This window comes from Ambystoma mexicanum, chromosome 4q, assembly GCF_040938575.1.
Source record: "Ambystoma mexicanum isolate Mex_15411 chromosome 4q, UKY_AmexF1_1, whole genome shotgun sequence".
Classification (NCBI taxonomy): Eukaryota; Metazoa; Chordata; class Amphibia; order Caudata; family Ambystomatidae; genus Ambystoma; species Ambystoma mexicanum.
In genome coordinates, this window is record NC_090928.1 from 1,034,452,679 (window position 1) to 1,034,472,985 (window position 20,307).

The following is a 20,307-nucleotide window of genomic DNA, read 5'->3' on the forward strand; positions in this document are numbered from 1 at the left end:
TCCTGTCCCCTATCACCCCCACCCTCCAGCCACCAGGGGCAGCCTCCACCAGGCCCCCACTCATGTCTCCCACCACCCCCCAGCCACCAGGGGCAGCCTCCACCAGGCCCCCACCCATTTCCAACTCATGTTCCCCTGCACCCCCACCCCCCAGCACTGTGGGGCACCTGCCAGCAGGCCCCCACTCATGTCCAACTCATGTTCCCCTGCACCCCCACCCCCCAGCAGTGCAGGGGCAGCCTCCACCAGGCCCCCACTCCTGTCCCCTATCACCCCCACCCCCCAGCAACCAGGGGCAGCCTCCACCAGGCCCCCACCCAGGTCTCCCACCACCCCCACCCCCCAGCCACCAGGGGTAGCCTCCACTAGGCCCCCACCCATGTCTCCCACCACCCCCACCCCCCAGCCACCAGGGGCAGCCTCCACCAGGCCCCCACCCATGTCCAACTCATGTTCCCTTGCACTCCCACCCCCCAGCACTTTGGGGCACCTGCCAGCAGGCCCCCACTCATGTCCAACTCATGTTCCCCTGCACCCCCACCCCCCAGCACTGTGGGGCACATGCCAGCAGGCCCCCACTCATGTCCAACTCATGTTCCCCTGCACCCCCACCCCCCAGCAGTGCAGGGGCAGCCTCCACCAGGCCCCACTCCTGTCCCCTATCACCCCCACCCCCCAGCCACCAGGGGCAGCCTCCACCAGGCCCCCACCCATGTCTCCCACCACCCCCACCCCCCAGCCACCAGGGGCAGCCTCCACCAGGCCCCCACCCATGTCTAACACCACCCCCACCCCCCAGCCACCAGGGGCAGCCTCCACCAGGCCCCCACCCATGTCTCCCACCACCCCCACCCCCCAGCCACCAGGGGCAGCCTCCACCAGGCCCCCACCCATGTCCAACTCATGTTCCCCTGCACCCCCACCCCCCAGCACTGTGGGGCACCTGCCAGCAGGCCCCCACTCATGTCCAACTCATGTTCCCCTGCACCCCACCCCCCAGCAGTGCAGGGGCAGCCTCCACCAGGCCCCCACTCCTGTCCCCTATCACCCCCACCCTCCAGCCACCAGGGGCAGCCTCCACCAGGCCCCCACTCATGTCTCCCACCACCCCCCAGCCACCAGGGGCAGCCTCCACCAGGCCCCCACCCATTTCCAACTCATGTTCCCCTGCACCCCCACCCCCCAGCACTGTGGGGCACCTGCCAGCAGGCCCCCACTCATGTCCAACTCATGTTCCCCTGCACCCCCACCCCCCAGCAGTGCAGGGGCAGCCTCCACCAGGCCCCCACTCCTGTCCCCTATCACCCCCACCCCCCAGCAACCAGGGGCAGCCTCCACCAGGCCCCCACCCAGGTCTCCCACCACCCCCACCCCCCAGCCACCAGGGGTAGCCTCCACTAGGCCCCCACCCATGTCTCCCACCACCCCCACCCCCCAGCCACCAGGGGCAGCCTCCACCAGGCCCCCACCCATGTCCAACTCATGTTCCCTTGCACTCCCACCCCCCAGCACTTTGGGGCACCTGCCAGCAGGCCCCCACTCATGTCCAACTCATGTTCCCCTGCACCCCCACCCCCCAGCACTGTGGGGCACATGCCAGCAGGCCCCCACTCATGTCCAACTCATGTTCCCCTGCACCCCCACCCCCCAGCAGTGCAGGGGCAGCCTCCACCAGGCCCCACTCCTGTCCCCTATCACCCCCACCCCCCAGCCACCAGGGGCAGCCTCCACCAGGCCCCCACCCATGTCTCCTACCACCCCCACCCCCCAGCCACCAGGGGCAGCCTCCACCAGGCCCCCACCCATGTCTCCCACCCCCCCACCCCCCAGCAGTGCAGGGGCAGCCTCCACCAGGCCCCCACTCATGTCCCCTATCACCCCCACCCCCCAGCCACCAGGGGCAGCCTCCACCAGGCCCCCTCCCATGTCCAACTCATGTTCCCCTGCACCCCACCCCTCAGCAGTGCAGGGGCAGCCTCCACCAGGCCCCCACTCATGTCCAACTCATGTTCCCCTGCACCCCCACCCCCCAGCACTGTGGGGCACCTGCCAGCAGGCCCCAACTCATGTTCCCCAGCCAACATGTCATCACAATCTAGATCCCTGGTCCCTATGGTCAGCCTCCAAATGCAAAACACCCACCCGAGTATTGCATCCACCCACTCAGAAATGGCAATAACATGACAGAACACCATTTGCAAGTTTGGAAACAAACACATGTCCCTCACATACACCCAATGGGTGTCAGTGAATCTCAAAACCCATATCATGATATGCTGAAACCAATGAGATGATACTACACATTGAAGTTCGATCAAAAAATATGTATTAAAGGAAACATAAATTGAATCAAAAATAAAGAAACAGAATATGGGAATGTACAAAAATGAAAAGAGGCATGTCCGTGAAAAAAAGCAAAACCAAAAATCATAATCCAAAGGAATGGTGTCCAAAGTCACAGTCCACAAAAGAAAATCCAATGGAAAATTATAATTGAAAGCCATTGCTCCATGGGTAAATTGTGAAAGAAAAAGAAAATCCAACAGTGAACTATGTACAGATGAACAAGCCAGGGTCCATTATCCCAACAAAAGAAATGAAACCTATCTAACAACACTAACTAATAAAAAAAAACTATATACAAAAATGTGGCCCCTTGTCCAAAAGGTCCAAGATAAATTCAAAAACAAAGGAAACCTAACACTAACTACATAACTATGTACAAGAGCAGCGGGCTAGTCTGACGGCTCACTTTTGGATGTCCCGGGCCAAGGCATCATCAAACTCCTGCTCAATGTCCCGGAGGCGGTCCTCCTCCAACCCCCTGCGGATTGCCTCGAGGCACTCGGCCCGCCTCAGGGCCCTCCGCATGGAGTTCTCCGCCCTGACCATTGTGAGCCGTGCCTCTTCCGCCCGCTGCCGCTCCGCATCTATGGCGTGGCCCAACCGCTGCCACACGGAAGACACTCTCTGTCCTGGGTCCTCCTGCCCTCCGGCCGATGCCTGCCCCTCCGATGTTGAAGGCCCCGAGCCTTCATGGCTCCCACCACGTTGCTGCTGCTGCTGTGCCTCTGCCCGTGCACTGCCTTCTGCTGCCTGCACATCCTCCGCCGGCTGGGGTGCAGTCCTTGATGTGGCCACCCCTGCTGGACGACCGACTCCCGACTGTGGCAGGGATGCCTCCTCCACCAGCCTGGCCGCACCATCAGAGGCAGCTCCACAGGGCACCCAGGTGACTGATGGGTGGGAAGATGGCACGGAGGACGACTGGCGCATAGGGGGTTCAGTTGAGGAGGGGGTCGGAGCAAGCCCCATCAAACGGAGGAATCCGGCCTGGGTGACCTGTCCCAGTAGGCCAACGCGGTCAACAAGCCATTAGAGATGACGTGCAGTCTCCTCATGAAAAGACTGCAGGTCACCTCGCATGGCCCGTTGACGCAACGCCACACCAGTCAGGACAGGCTCAACCCGGACCCGGATAGCCATGTCCGCAGGCAGAGGAAGGCCAGTTGTCGTTAGCTCATCCCCTGCCTGAAAACGGGTCTGGACGTAGGCATCCCTGCTGGTGCAAGATGATGCAGGGACAGGATCAGGGACAGGATTGCACACAGGCACCTCCGCGGCGGCCTGTGCTGCCTCCTGTCCCTGGTCCTGCACTGCACCACTAGCACCAGTGGGATCCCCACCTCCAGACCCCGTCTCTGTTGCTTGCACGGCCTCCTCCTCCACCAAACCCCCCACCCAACCTGGATGACTCCGTGCCATCTTCCCCCGTTGGGCCCTGTGGGGTCCCAGCTGCCCCTTCTGCTGCCGAGGAGTCCAACTCAAACCTCCGCCTCTTGGACCTCCCCCCGGCAGCTGCGGCCTGGGACGCGGCACCGGACTCCTCACTCCCCGACGAGATCACAACATGGGAGGGGAGCCGGGCCTTGCATCTCCGGCTGGCGGTGGGATCCCCGCCGTAGTGCTCCACAGCATCTTCTCCGCCCTCTTCATCAGTTGACGCTGCAGATAGGGAGAAATAAAACACAGGCATCAGGGCACTGTACAATGGACACATACACACATGACAGTTGTACATGAGTGGCATTGGCAAACCTCAGACATGCCATCACAATCCCCAACACACATGTCATTTCAACTCGCACACTTGAGCCATACCACAGCCATATCGCAACTGCCAGCACCATCCATACACATACAACAGCATGAGCAGGCAAAGCTGAGCCAGACATCACATGCAACACAGGAAGTGCACTACACATGTACACACACCAGCACACTTGCATGCATGTGTACACCTCTGCCAAGTGTCGCAGTGTTCAGATGGGCATCCATGTCACATCTGCCAATCAGGCTTCCACATCCCGCTGTCACATGCATCCATGTTGCATCACTGTTGCACCCTTGTCAAATACACACAAATGCACATGTACAAGGTGCTGATACATGCAGCTGAAAACAACATACATGCTTGACATCACGAACATGTCTACTTACATACACATTCATCCAAACATGTGTGCCCACACAATTGCATTTGGCATGCAAGCCTACACACACAAGCACCATCCATGTCTCACACATTACAGCCCTCGCATGTGTTAGCCTCACGGCCCTGTACACCCTCACCCATACTCGACCCCATACAAACACATGTGCAACCTGCACACTACTGAAACATCACCACCCGCACAGCTCACAATCACGATGCATGTACACTTACCGCTTGACTCCAGACGGGTCTGCCTCTCAAGGACCTGGACATGGAGCGCTGGGGATATGCGTTCCAGGACCCTCATCTGATCTTCTGACAAGTGGCCCCGGCGCCCCTTAGCATCCACTGCCTTCAAGAGGCGCCGGGCCTTGTTCAGGGTCCTGGACCTGAAGTCCTCCCAGCGCTTCTTGACATGTTGTAAGTCGCGGACTGCCACCCCCTCTGTGTTGATGGCAGTCACAATGTCAGTCCAGATCCGAGTCCGTCCTTCCTTGTCGGCGCGGGAACTTCCGAAGAGGGCATCATACTGCCCCAGGACTTGCTCCACCAGGACACCAACTTCCCTGGCACTGAAGCTGGTGCCCCTCTGCCTCTCTGGCCCGGGGGTTGTCAGTGGTGCCAGATGTTGCAGTGCCCGACATGAGAACCCCAGAGGCAGGAGTGGGTGGGCAACTGGGTCCTGGGGCTGGGCTGTGGAGCGATGGAATACCAGTCGGGAGTCTTTGGTTCCAGCAGGGGTGGTCACAGCAACAGCACCCCTGGCTGATGTGCAGGCAGCAAATGGCAAATGGCAGGGCACGTGGGCAGCAGGCAGTCAGGCAGCAGCAGATGGCAGGTGGGAGCATGCTCGGGGCTCTGGGGGGCAGTAATTCGGCCTTCTGGGCAGGAGCGTGGTCTTCTGTGTGCTTACGCGTGGCCAGCTTGATACGGAGTGATTTGGCACGTGAAAATTCTGCACGTCAGCGTGTGATTCGAGGAAAGGCCCTTAGCGCGTAAGCGCGTCTGCACGCATACGCGATTTCATTGGACCAAAGGCCCTTAGCGCCTAAGCGCATCTGTGACGTATCGCGCACGGGCCTTGCCCTGGCAGGGCTTGGAGATCCCACATGGATTTCCATTGCTCTGTATGTGCTTTCCGAGGGGTGCGGTGCGTGTGTTTTCCAGGCGTTGGGGTTCACACGCTATTACTTCACAGCGGGTGGGTGTTGGCTACGCGTTCTTCTACACGCAGACGGTGAGTGGTACCCCGCTGGCCCAAGGCTTATCGCGTGTGAAACTTCCCGCGCACCCCCGAAATACACGTACCCCGCTCAATCGCGTGTGTAACTTCCCGCGCAACCCCGAAATACACGTACCCCACTCAATCGCGTGTGTAACTTCCCGCGCACCCCCGAAATACATGTACCCCGCTCAATTGCGTGTGTAACTTCCCGCGCACCCCCGAAATACACGTACCCTGCTCAATCGTGTGTGTAACTTCCTGCGCAACCCCGAAATACACGTACCCCGCTCAATCGCGTGTGTAACTTCCCGCGCAACCCCAAAATACACGTACCCCGCTCAATCGCGTGTGTAACTTCCCACGCACCCCCAAAATACACGTACCCCGCTCAATCGCGTGTGTAACTTCCCATTGCTGTATATTGCCACTTTTGTAATGCGCAGGGACGCTACAACCTGCCTTCGTGTGGCGGACGTGTTTCGGCTTGTGCGTGTCTTTGGCTGTGCGTGGCTTTGCCCTATTCGATTCCATTTATACGTGTGGTTCGAGTGCGTGTGGGCGTTCCGTCTGCTTCCCTGCAGTACATCCCCATTTACGCCCTTATTTTTGCGCGTTGTTCCCCATTTTGCGCGTTACGCCCCGTGTTCCGCCCACTTTCTGTTGTATGCGCCGAGGTTGTGCGCTTTCACTGTGCGCGTCGCGCACGCCTTTCGGGATGTTGCAGTGACGTGTGCGCCATGCACGGGTTTGGCGCACATCCCGAGGAAAACACGCGCAGGGACTTCCATGAATCGCACGCGTGCACGTGCGCCTGTTTTTTCGTGCTTGCGCCTGCTTGCGCCTGCTTGCGCAAAGATTTTCGGCGCATGTTTGTTCCATGAATCGGCCCCTTGGTGTTTAAAATGCCTATTTTGCAACTGAACTTTCAAGACATTTAACTTGGCAGCAAGAATGAGAAAAAATGTGAAAAGTGCATAATTCTAAATCTAATTTTATGCTCTTTCTTTGAAGATGTGATTGAACCGAGTACTGCATAAGGAACAGAAGTTATGAAGAATGACCCATTGCGCGAAAAGTATTAATGTGGCGAATATAACATTTTATAGACCTATCTGAGGGGTAAATGTGCATCTATGTACAAAATTGGGAAATGTTAGGCCAAATCATTCATGGTTAAAATTGTCAAAATGTAGCAGAAAGGCAAAACTAGGTCTCTCAGACTTGGAATTTGGATTGAAATTTGACCCACAAGATATGTAACATGTGCATCTCAGGTCATAACTACATAAATATGTATTTGTGGGAAAGTTTGATTGTTAGTCTAGAAAAATACCCTACCATAGCATAGACGGTATATTATGTTGGCCGAAAACCAACCGCATCATACGCCTAGCATCGCCAGTACAGAATCGTCAGCATAACCATAGGATGTCCATTTTGTACCAACAGAATTTGCCATTTTGCTTTCTCTTGCTTTTCTGTTCAAACGCTTTGCAAAATGAATTCTATTCCGTTCTGCCCCTGCACAGACGGAGGCCACAAGTTACATGTTGAAAGACTAGCCCAGACAGAAATACATTGTTCTCCTCCCTCACTAGTACTTGAAGGTGAGCAGAGAGGCATTTAATCACCAAGCAGATGCCAGCTGATCTCGCTGAAACTGCAGAAATTGTAGAAATAGACAGCTGAAGACATGAATTATACTCTCTTTCATGGCCCCCCTTAATGGGCCTCCTTAGATCAAGCTGACCCTCAGCACACAAATAGAAACTAGGAGATAGCATGCTTTGGAATGTGTCTCTCCTACGAACACAGCTCGCTCATGGAACAAGAGCATTATGTTCTCTGTAACAAAGAATAGTGTCTGCACCTTCGCAGATAGCAATTGTTGCTGAATAAATGTATTAGAAGGTGTCATGCACGTCAATATTGTCAATCACCAAAAGCCTTGCTGAAGAAGACACATTATGGGAGGTTTTGATGTGTCACTAACTGATAATATGATGATCTTTTTGTATATATGTAACTGTTGTAGAATGCTCGCTCTCTTGCATCTCAGGAGGTCTGTGTAACACACGTTGCGAGACGTGAGATCCGGTCGGCCGACTGAAACTATTTGCTTTTCAATAAACCCTAGATTTTGGGAATTGAACCTTGTGTCTGGCGTATCAGTTTGTGTATGGTGATTGTGCCTTGTTTCCATGCACGAGGGTCCCCCAGGGGCCCGTCAAAAAATGGTGCCCGAATAGGGACCCTCCCCCATTTGCTCCATCGTGTACATTGAAATTTAAAGAAGGCGGAAAAAACAAATCGAGGACGAGGCCGTCGAGCCGTGATCGAGAGGTGTTCGGGGCACCCCTGTGAAAGTGATGAGAGACTCCTTTGCAGATCTGTATACAACCGGTCCCTGATTGAGGAGTCCGTCCAGAGAGCAAGAAGGCGAGGGTCCTGGAAACGAGGCAGATTGAGCCAGATACGCAGACACAATGATCCTTGGTTGCGTCTGTATACGGACGAATTGCGTCTAGAGAGACGAACTGATTGATCAGGTGAGTCGTGCCCCGATTCTTAATAGCCCTGATATTGGTTAAGAGTTGCTCTTGTAAGATCAAACACCCAGGGTAAGGTACAAATAAGATCAAGACATGCTAAGGATATTGTCTTCCTGTCTAGTGGGATTTGTCCACTGCGGTAGACAATCTTTGGAAACTGGCCAGGCTGCGCCACCCGTAGGGTCACAAGCGTTCGAGATGTATGTGAAGTATGGAATAGGGGCAGTAATGTTTTGTGAAATTTGGCAAAGGTAGACCAGACACGTAGAAGATTTGCAATGGCCGAAAAATGGGAGTTTTGAGATGGGGCGAATAGAGCATTTGGAATCAATATTGCTGCGCAAGAAAGCACGCCCTGCGACATTTGACGTCATTAGAGACTGGAGGAAGGAAGCTAACCTCCGCTTGAGAAGCAGAGAGAAGCATGCGCGTAGGCACAAATCTAATGCAGATTGAGCGCTAGAACAGGAAGAAAACGAGTGGGATGAGGAAATTAGAAAGGCAGACAGGAGTCTTCAATTAGGCATAGATAAAATATATCCTCACCAAGAGTTGCTTGCATCAGATGAGCTAATCAATAAGATTTTAAATGAGAAAAGGCAAGAACGCCCTAAAAGTAAAACTGACATAATTGCACCGGTGCCCATTGCTCAGCTTCAGCCTCAGCACACCCCCGTTTCTCAGCCTCAGTTACAGCCTCAGTTACCACTCCCCCTTCCAGTTGTTCCATCTGCACCAGCCCCTCCTGAACACGTGATCCCACTTCCCCCTCCACCTACCAAGCTTGAATCTGCACCTATCGGAGAAGGCAGTATGGGAGAGAAGGGACCTGCACAAAGCGTGTACGGTAGAATAACCTGTAGTGCGATCAGCAGGGAGAGAAAGGGAGAGCTGAAAGAACAGGCACAAATGTATATTGAAGGGAATGATGAAACATCAACGCTGGAGTCGATGTATGATTATAAAAAGCTCAGTGAAAAACAGGTATTGTTGGAATGCATGGGAGAATATCTTATGGAAAGATGGAAGCAATTAACTGGTATGATGCCACCGCTGAAGTTGGGGGATTTGAATGCCTTTTCACGTATAAGAGAAAGTGATTCAGAGATGAAGGAACACGTGCATAAGCTTTTTGAGTTTAAAAATGAACTTGATGAATTATATTCAGAGATGTTTTCTATTCCTGGCTTTCTGTACAAGGAGGTAAGAAGAGGGAGACAAGAGACAGCACCATATGTGCAACGGCGGTTTTTCCCACCATCAAAACGTGTTAGTGAAGAAATGAAAATATGTACACGGGAGGCGCTTAGATGGATTACAGATGCTAGCATTCCTACAATGGAGGTGCATGATACATTTGATCAGTATACAATAGAGATGCAAAGAAAGGTATTGCAGGTAATGGTTGAATATTTGCAAGATAGATATGTAGAGAAAAAGCAGTGCTGCCAACCTGAAATAATGGCAGTATACTAAAGAGCGTTTTCACGGGACACTGGAAAGACTGCCCTATCCCTTGATCTAGCTATAGTGCTTCATAAGAGAGAGGAAGAAGGAAGAGCGAGTGCGATATTTCCCATGAGGGAGGACCCACCCACTTTTGTGCCAAAAGTAGAAATTCCTGCCGCAAATGGGCAACCAGCGCAGGTGACAGAAGCGCATTATACAGCACAATATGTACATGTCCCTTTTTCCAGACAAGAGGTGAATAATATAAAACAAACAATCCCTGATATAAGAAAGAATCCTGCAGGATTCTATAAAGAAATTGAATCCTATTTGAAATCGGCAATTTTTAATATGAACAATATTGACCTATTATTCCATGTAATTCTCCCAGCAGATATATGGAAGCACATTAGGAATGTAGATGATCATGAAAGTTTGGGTGCTACTAGGGAAAATTTAATAAAAGAGGATGCGGACAGAAAAGCAGGCGAAAAGCCATCGTCAAATATGTCAGCGTTACCGGCACGAATAGTACAGAAATTGAAAGTTATAGTACCTGAAAAAAGAATTATATGGGACAAGTTAACTGCATGCGTACAAGGCAAAGATGAGTTGGCTACTGACTATTTCAATAGATTTGAAGAAGTATTTACAGATTTTAGTGGACAAGATTTAAGCACTGAACCTGGGAAAAGACTATTTGTTGACAAATATGTGAGAGGGTTGTTACCTCAAATCCAAAATCTGATAATGACATCTGAAAGTGCGTGGCAAGCAAAATCACAGAGTCAGGTATTACACATGGCCCAGTACTATGAAAATAGAGTAAATACAGAAAAGGAAAAAGAGGTGAAAGATAGAATGATTCGAAAAATAACAAGTTACTACAGCAGATAGCGAATAATAATAGGGGAAGAGGAAATGCACAAGGAAGAGGGAATTACTCGAACATGCATGGAGGTCCACTTGGACTAAATCAATGTGCATATTGTACGGAAGAGGGTCATTGGCGAGCGCGGTGCCCACATTTGCAAAATAGAAATGGGACTGGCCCGAGAAGATAGAACAGAGGTCGCCCAGGAGCACAGGGGCAGAATAGAAACGCTACTACACAACAAAATCAGAATAATCAAGGAAATAGTAACCAGAATCAGAACCAAAATCAAAATCAGCAGAGTGGAACTGGGGATGGAAATGTTTTTGATACTCAATCAAATACATTCTATTGTGGTGACTATACATCGGATGATGTATTGTTCCGCTAGGACGGCCCAGAACAGGGGTCAGAACCAGTGTCTATTCCCGTTGACCAGAAAGGACCCTACGTAGAAATGAAAGTTTGGAATAAGTAGCACACTTTTCTAGTGGACACAGGTGCACAGAAGTGCTCAATAGACCATCACTTGGTTCCGGAGATACCACTGTCAGGGCAAAATAATGTTTCAGTAGGGTTCGCAGGCACCCCAGTAATTAGCTCTGTGTCACAATCAATGCCTATAACTCTAGGACCATTAACTGAGTGTTCCCAATGTCCATTGGTCCCAGATGTCACTACCATTCTGACAATGAATCCAGCCTCGGCTGTATATTTCAGTGTAGTCAATCTTAAGAATGCATTCTTTAGCATTCCAGTGCACCAAGATAGCAGATACCTATTTGCATTCACACTAGGAGGGTGTTCTTTCACATTCACACAAGGTTACACTGAGAGCCCAAGTATTTATAGCAGAGCATTAAAAGAACAACTAGACATGCTAGAGCTACCAGCAGGTTGTGTACTATTGCAATACATTGATGACTTGTTAATTGCTGCTGACACAGAAGACATTTGCAAAGAGGGAACCACCATTTTGTTGACACACTTAGCATTGCATGGCCATAAAGCGTCTTTAAATAAATGTCAGTATTGTCGAAAGGAGGTGGCCTATTTGGGCTACCTACTTTCGAAAGAGGGGAGAAGACTGACACCAGAAAGAATAGAGAGTATCTCTGGTATGCCTATTCCAAAGACACAGAAAGGAGTCAGAGCCATAATAGGCATGGCCTCATATTGCCGGAAGTGGATATCAAATTTTGCTATGATTGTGAAGCCAATGGTGGCATTGACAAAAAAGGATGTTGCCTTGCTTTTGCCATGGGATGAGGAATGTCAAAATGCATTTGATCTGCTCAAAATTGCTTTGTGCTCAGCTCCAGTCCTGGGCACACCAAATTATGAAAAGGTTTTTAAATTATTTGTGCATGAGAATGAGTGTTGCACGCTGGCTGTTTTGACACAGGAACAAGGAGGAAGAATAGACCGTGCGGTTATTTTTCTTCTGCGCTGGACCCTGTAGCATGTGCTTTGCCGTGTTGTTTGGGAGCTGTTGCTGCAGCTGCCGCGTCAATAAAACAAACTGAGGTAATGGTGTTGGGGCACGCCTTAATTTTGATGGTGCCACACACAGTAGACGTTCTCCTAAACAGAACGCAGATGCAACATCTCACATCAGCTAGATTGACTAGATATGAAATTGTCCTGTTGCCCCACATGTTCAAATTCAGAGGTGTTGCACCTTGAATCCTGCAGAATGAATGCCCTCTCCCAATGAAGAAGGGGATGAGAATAAATCACCTCCCCATGATTGTTTAATGTGTGTTTAACCAGTGATGGTTCCTGTTTCAAATGAACTGATGGCACGTCAACTGCTGCCTAGGCCATCATGACACTAAAGAGCATTGTAGAGAGCAAATGAATTCCATACAATTCAGCGCAGGCAGCAGAGATAATAGCATTGACAAGAGCATGTGAAATTTCTGAAAATCTAAATGTAAACATATATACTGACAGTCAGTATGCATTCGGGGTGGGCTGAGAGGGGTTTCCTAACATCACATGGAACTAGAATCCAACATGGCCCTTTGATAGCGCGATTTCTGTCTGCACTTACGTGTCCAAAGAGACTGGCAATAATGAAATGCGAGGCGAATACAAAAATAACATGTAAGGTGGGAGAAGGAAACACTTTTGCAGATAAAATTGCAAAACAAGCTGCCACTGATTTACGCACGAAACTGTTGATAGTACAGTCAGAAGAAGTGCCCTGCATGATAGAAAATGGGATTGCCACAGTCAAAGAGATGCAGGCGGATGCAACTGCTGATGAAATAGAAGGGTGGGCTAAGGGCTCTGCAGAATTAGACTTAGAAGGTTGCTGGGTGGACAAAGAAAGTAGAATGTGGATGCTGCCCAACTCCTACGTAACTGCAATGGTCACCATGGCCCGCAGCCCCACTCATATATGTGCAAAAAAGATGGTTCAGCATCTGGCCACAGCATGGCAGAACGCGCACATAAGAAAGAATGCTGAGAAACTAGTTCAGAATTGTATGACATGTTTGCAACACAATATTGGAAGAGGAACAGCTACTCCAACATGTAGTTTTGCCCCCCCCTCTATGCCCTTTAAAGTGATCCATTTTGATTTCATAGAAATGGAAAGATGTAGAACCTAAAATACATTTTAGTGGTAGTGTGTGCGTTCAGTAAATGGGTGGAAGCATACCTGCTAAAGGACTGCACTGCAATAAGCACAGCAAAAGTGATGCTAAAAGAATACTTTTCCCGATTCGGCCTGCCATGGCTCATATGGTCAGATAACAGCCTTCATGTTGTTGCCGCCGTGATATTCCAGATTTGTGCAGGTCTTCAGATTGATAAACGATTCCATTGTGCCAGACACCCGATGAGTGCTGGTCTTGTTGAACGCCAGAACAGCATATTGAAAAGCAAGATTAGCAAGATTTGTTCAGGGAATAAACTAAAATGGACTGATTCATTGCCTTTAGCTTTGTTGTGCATGCGCACATCTGTGCAAGCAAGGACTGGACTCTCCCCATACGAGATCGTGATGGGGAGACCTGCTAATGTTTGGTGTGCGCCGAAGCCCAGGCGCTTGAGTGAAGTGGAATACCCTATGCTTATTACATACTGTAACATTTTAACGCAGAAGCTTCGTTTGATTCATCAGCAGGTGCAGGAGGCTCTTCCTGTCATATATACCGGCCCGGGGCATTGTCTGCAGCCGGGCGACTGGATCCTGATAAAGAACTTTGATCGGAAGTCATCACTTGCGCCAAGGTGGCGCGGGCCCTACAGGTACTCCTGGAAACACAAACTGCAGTCCGTGTGGACGGTCGTAAGGCGTGGATCCATGCCACCCACACACGAAGAGAATTCCATCGCCATTGAAAGAACTGCCTGATCCAGACGGCCAGAAAGAAACAGCTGCCTCCAACTCAAAAGACACCATTGCCAGTTCTCTGCCACAAATTCTGCCTGAGCCTGAGAGAAAGCCTGAAAAGATTGGTAAAAAGGAGAAAGGGCTAGATGCGCCCCAACTTTGCCCAGCTGAATCTGCATCGTCACAAGCTGACACAAAACGTGCATCAACACTCTGGCGCCCACCATCACTTGCTGCGTCACAGGCTGACTCTGAGTCTGCATCTGGAAGTGCACCTGCACTATTCATTGATCACACAGTACCTGGAGCAATACGGATGAATTGGGAACCGGAGGCCTAGGGAGATGAAGCGTGGGGGTTGTACCAATCTGGAAGCTCTGGAATGCCACTCCTGGTGCTATCTTTGAAAATAAAAAATCCATTTGTTGATCACCCCGTGCAAACGAGCGGGGCGCTTATGGTACGAAGGCAATTGATGTCGCTCTGGAGTCTTTTGAGCAATGTGCAGGAGCACGATAATCTTGCCTTACACTTAGCAATCCAGGCTGCCGAGAACTGGCCAAAACACGTTGACAACATTTTTGAACTTGGCAGTGTTTCAACGGCTACTGCTGCAAGGGGTATTCCTCACACAAAGAAAAATGCACCACACAACTTCATTTTGTTTCAAAACCATGGTCTCGGTTTTTAATAATAGCACGCAAAAGTCGAAACTCTTATGACGTGGTAGTGCCCTTTAGATTACATGGGTTTCAGCACTGCGTGTGCCTTTTTCAAATCAGGGTAAATTCAAATAACTCAGATTAATGGTCTATTTTCCTTCAATGTCATGTTCAAAAAGTCATTGGGCCTCATTACGAGGTGGGCGCTAAGGGATTATCGGCACCGGTAAGGACACTGGTGCCGGTAATCCCTTACCACCCTATTCCGAGGTTCCTTAGCGGGTCCCTTCCTCAACGTCTGGTTTTGCCAGGCGTTATGGAAGGGACCCAGCCGGCGTGAGGAGACTGAACTAATACTTTTCAGGAGGGATTGAACCAATTACTTTTTGAACATGACATTGAAGGAAAATAGACCATCAATCTGAGATATTTGAATTTTCCCTGATTTGAAAAAGCAACACGCAATACTGAAACACTTGTGAAACAAAATGAAGTTGTGTGGCGCATTTTTCTTTGTGTGAGGAAACACTTTACTTGTTTTTCCAAATAAGATAACCAATTGCGGCAAAAATAACCAGAACACCCAAAGAATTTAAGTTCCTGTGTTTTATCGTAGTATATGAATTTACCACAGGCACATGGTAACAATTCTGCATTAGACAGAACTTAAGTGCAAATGTTTTACAAGGAGCAAAAGCACATTACGAAATAGAATGAGCTGTGACCAGTCTTACCGATCCGACCTTGGAAGCACTAGACTTGGCAAGAGTTAGGCTTGGTGAAACAAAAGAACAATACTGCAAAAGCATTCATGTAAATTCTAAATCACGTGCACTTTTAACATTGACAAACGCTACACATAAAATGATCTGTTTCCCTGTGTAACTGCTTAACAGGCACACTCCAAACCCCATTACCTAGAGGCAGTGACTTTCTTGGCTTGACTAGTACTGCAGAATCCCCCTCAGTCTGTTCACCCACAGATAAGGACCGCCATGACCCCATGAAGTCTGCCAGCACTGGACTCTGCATGCTAGCCCATCTCAGCCCAGCATTCAAAGATCTCTCCCCAGGATGTCTCTCTCTTTGGATGTTTATGGATGTTTATGAATGTCTGACCCAGCTACACCCACTCAAGTCCTTGTATTACCTCTTTCTGCCACTCATATACTAATTCAATCAATCCCATTTAACAAACTGAATCCCATATCCTTAACATTGAGTGCAATTTAGTTTATATGGAAATACATGTCTTGAATACAAATTTGAAATGCATATGGCTCTGTTTCCATAGGGTTCGTAAATGTGCAGCATGAGCTTGTGCAACAAGCTGAAACATGTGAGAACTAAAGACAAGCTATTGTGTGCACAGGAAATGCAGGAAGAGATGTATCTTCTTGCTCTCAAACAGTAAAATCATGTGGGTTTCAATGGTATGATTTAGATGGGAGGTATTTTCTTTTTGAGTGGCAGCAAGAGGTACTATAAGGACTTGAGTGGGTGAAGCTGGGTCAGACATTCAGAAACATCCACAGAGAGAGACATCCTGGGGAGAGATCTTCGAATGCTGGGCTGAGATGGGCTGGCAGGCAGAGTCCAGTGCTGGCAGACTTCCTGGGTTCGTGGTAGTCTGGCCGCCTGGTGTACCTCAGAGTCTCACCTTCTCAGGCACCCCCACCAGTCCACTATCCCACTTGTCACAGGGCTCTACCCCCACCCACCTTCACTGCGCTTAGAATAACCCAAGAGTGTGGTTTTCTCTGCACTTACCCCAGTCTCCAGTGATTGGGTGCACTTGGACCTCCCCCTCCCTGTGACCTTCTATGCACTTGCATGACCCAAATGCAATGGCTAATGATTGTCTGTCTGTTCTCCCTGGTCTTCTCCCCTTAATTGCACTGGTAAAACTGCAGAATCGCCGTCAAGCCTTTTTGCTGTGTCTCAACTGTTAAATGTATTTTACGCACTTACTCTGCCTGTGTAGACTATTATCGTCCAAGAATTTCAAGGGCTCTGAGCGACTGTTGTTTTTCCCCTTGTTCCTAGCCTCCTTAAGTGTTTTGAAACACTTTCATGGGTATAGGCGCTATATAAATAAACAATACAATACAATACAATACAATTAAAAAAACAGACAAATGAATTTGTCTATTGTAGACTCTTGCAAATTGATTCTAATGATAACTACTATTGAACGATCTTGGAATAGTCACAACTTTTGACTGTGTTTGCAGTGTACAAGGTGTGCAAGGGGTGCAAGTGTCTGACACTTAAGGACTTACTCGATGCTCATGTGTCCTCAACACGTCCCTGTCTTCTCCCTTTCCCTTTGGGAGCCTTCCCACTCTTGGTGCAGGCAAGATGTAAAGCAACCACAAACATTTCTCACATCCAAAATGGACTACATAGATGAGACTACATAGATGAATGGTCCTGCAAGGGCCAAAGTCACCCCAGGACAAAAGAAAGTGGTACGCGATAGGCAGAGGCACACCAAAAGCCAAGAAATGTGTACACAATACACAGAAAGCCTCACAATTTTTTAAAAAACATGCGTTTATGCGCAAAGCTAAACCCCAAAAAGAAAAATGTTGTACCCATTACTTGAAGGAAACGGATTGCAGAGCATCCCCAAATGCATATCAGCAAAAGTTGACCCTCCATCTTCATACCTTCTCGCCACAACCAGTGATGAACATCACACTTCTTAAATATCCCCGTCATTGCTTTGTACTATGTAAGCTACAAAGGCGTGCTGTGTGCAGTACGTAGAATGTAACTTACGCGCTGTGGGTCTTTACACTGTTTTCTGCTGCCTCAGATGCGAGATGCGCACCGAAGTTCCTCCTGCCTCTGTGCCATTAGAATTGCCTCCTCCTGCCCTGTATTGCCTCCAATCCACATCTGCTGCTGCCTGGTAAATGCCTTTCACCTGCAGCACTTTGAGGTCATTGTAATAGCACATGGGTACAATAGCACGTAACATTGCAATACATTGCATTACTATGTCCCAAGTACATGGAGTGGTCAAAGTGTAGCTGGTGCTATATTATGCTGTCCTGTTGATGTGCAACTGAGTGTGAGGTACCAGGGAGTCCTGTAAGGAGCTACAGACATTGATTCAGAAGTAGTGCTTGCAGTTGTTCAGGCAAGAGGAGGATATGTGCCAGGTGTACTTCATGTTGGAGGCAGGCCAGAGGAGTTGAGGTACGTCGTTGTTCAACAATGGACTCATAGGGGTGTAATCTAGCAGGTACAGCATGTGGCAGTGGGCAGATGTGAGTGGGGTGGTGAGAGGTGGGAGCACTTTAGGGGGTAGCTTGGGGTAGTGGGAAGGGGCCAGTGAAGTTGTGAGAGGAGGGTAGACTAGCAGGGCCTGCCTGGGTTAGTGGGCGGAGGTGAGTGGGGATGATGGGTGGTGTCAGGCCTTGAAGGGGCTGCCTGGCGGTTGTGGCAGAGGTCAGGGTGGTGTGGAGAGGGAGGTGTACTGGCAGGGGGCTGTCTGGGGGTTGTGGCAGAGGCCAGGGGGTGTGGGGAGGGAGGCGTCCTGGCAAGGGACTGCCTGGGGGTTGTGGCAGAGGTCAGGGAGTCAGGGGGTGTACTGGCAGAGGACTGCCTGGGAGTTGTGGCAGAGGTCAGGGGGCTGTGGGGAGGGGGGTGTACTGGCAGGGGGATGACTGGGGGTTGTGGCGGAGATAAAAGGGCTTAGGGGGTGTACTGGTAGGGGGCTGCCTGGGGGTTGTGGCAGAGGTTGGGGGGAGTGGGGAGGTGGTGTACTTGCAGGGGGCTACCCGGGAATGGTGGCAGAGGTCATGGGGTGTAGGGAGGGGGGTGTACTGGCAGGGGGCTGTCTGGGGGTTGTGGCAGAGGTCAGGGGTGAGGGGAGGAGGGTGTAATGGCAGGGGCCTGCCTGGGGTTTGTGGCAGTGATCAGGGGGCAGTGGGGAGGGGGGTGTACTGGCAGCGGGCTGCCTGGGGTTTGTGCCTCAGGTGAGGGGGGTGGGGAGTGGGCTGTGATGGCAAGGGGCTGCCTGGGGGTTGCGGCAGAGGTCAGGGGGTGTGGGGAGGTGGGTGTACTGGCAGGGGGCTGCCTGGGAGTTGTTGCAGAAGTCAGGGGATGTGGGGAGGGGGGTTTACTGGCATTGGGCTGTCTGGGGGTTGTGGCTGAGATCAGTGGGTGGGGAGGGGGCTGTGATGGCAGGGGGCTGCCTGGGGGGTTGTGACAGAGGTCAAAGGGGACTGATTGGGGGTTTTGGTGGTGGTCATTGGGGTGTGGGGGAGGGGGTTGTGAGAATCCAGAAAGTGTCTCACCCATTAGTCCCCAGGGATCTGTCATCCAGGTGGCCAGGACATGGCCATCACTTTTGGATCCAGTTCCTGGGGTTGGACCATTCACCTGGATGAGGGATCTTTGGGGAGTGGGAGTGGGACACCTGATGATGAGACGCGGTATGCCCTTCCCTGTAACACCTTTACCCCATCCTACCAGGTAGGATATTTAGGAACTCAACTCCCCCCCGTTTACAACACAAACACTTTCTCAGAGAGAGCCCGCTATGAGAGAAAACAGACTAACACCCAAGCCGTATACCTGACGTGTCCCAATGCAATGGCCAGGCAAGGTCAAGCAATTACTGACATCACATACACCTGACTTCCATTACACTTCCCCACATGGATAAAAGGTGGAGCACGAGAACACACTTGGAGCGAGCCAAAGCACACGAGGAAACAGCTGCTCCAAGACAGCAGTTGAACACGAGGAGAAAGACGGCGTAACAGGAGGGGATTGCAAGGAGGGAAGTTCCCTTGACCTTTTCGACAAGGAACCATTACTTTCATATAGCCTTGAGAATAGAATGCATAAGACCTGGAAACCAGGATGAAGAATCCTGCATTGTGTGTCAGAGGTCCAAGGGACCCTCCTGTGTCCATAATCAAGATGGGGAGACTCAGCAGCTGCCGTGTTGCTGTCCTTGGCTCCACGGACAAAGCAACGCCACCACGAAATCAACACAGCTGGTGAGTTGGGGAAACCAATACAAGACCGGTCTGTGTTGAAGACAAGGTTGTATGCAGCAACATTGTATGGCGAGCACTGGAATGAACATTGTATGAAACGTGTGTGATAACCAACGCTAGTAATTTTGAACTGCAGATGAGTGATTGAACTTTGAAACCAAGATACGATACCTTTGACAGAGTGGTCAGGCACCGCGTGTTTGCTCATTCGAAGGTCTCTGTAAGATATCCAACTGAGAGTTGACAAAAGTGAAAGAGTAGCAAAGGATTGTAAATCGAATTGATCCTGCGAGGGGTCAAGCAAAATCCTGCACACAATAGAAAGTCCTTCATGTTGATACAGTATAGAAAAGTTTATGACAAAGTAGATTAAGTTAGTCCAAGCTCGAATGAGGGAGATCAAATTTTGAACATTGTGAAACAAGGATCTGACCCCAAAGGAGGGGCATCCATGGTCCAAGCCCGAACAAGGGAGGCCGAAATGTGAACATTGTGAAACAATGGGTCTGAGCGCAAAGGCAGGGGATCTACGGTCTGAGCCCAAATGAAGGAGACCGAAATGTGAACATTGTGGAAAAAGGGGACTGAACCCGAATGAGGAGAATCCATGGTCTGACCTCGAATGAGGGAGACCAAACTATGAATATTGTGAGAGATTGTACATGTGAAATCCTGAGGAA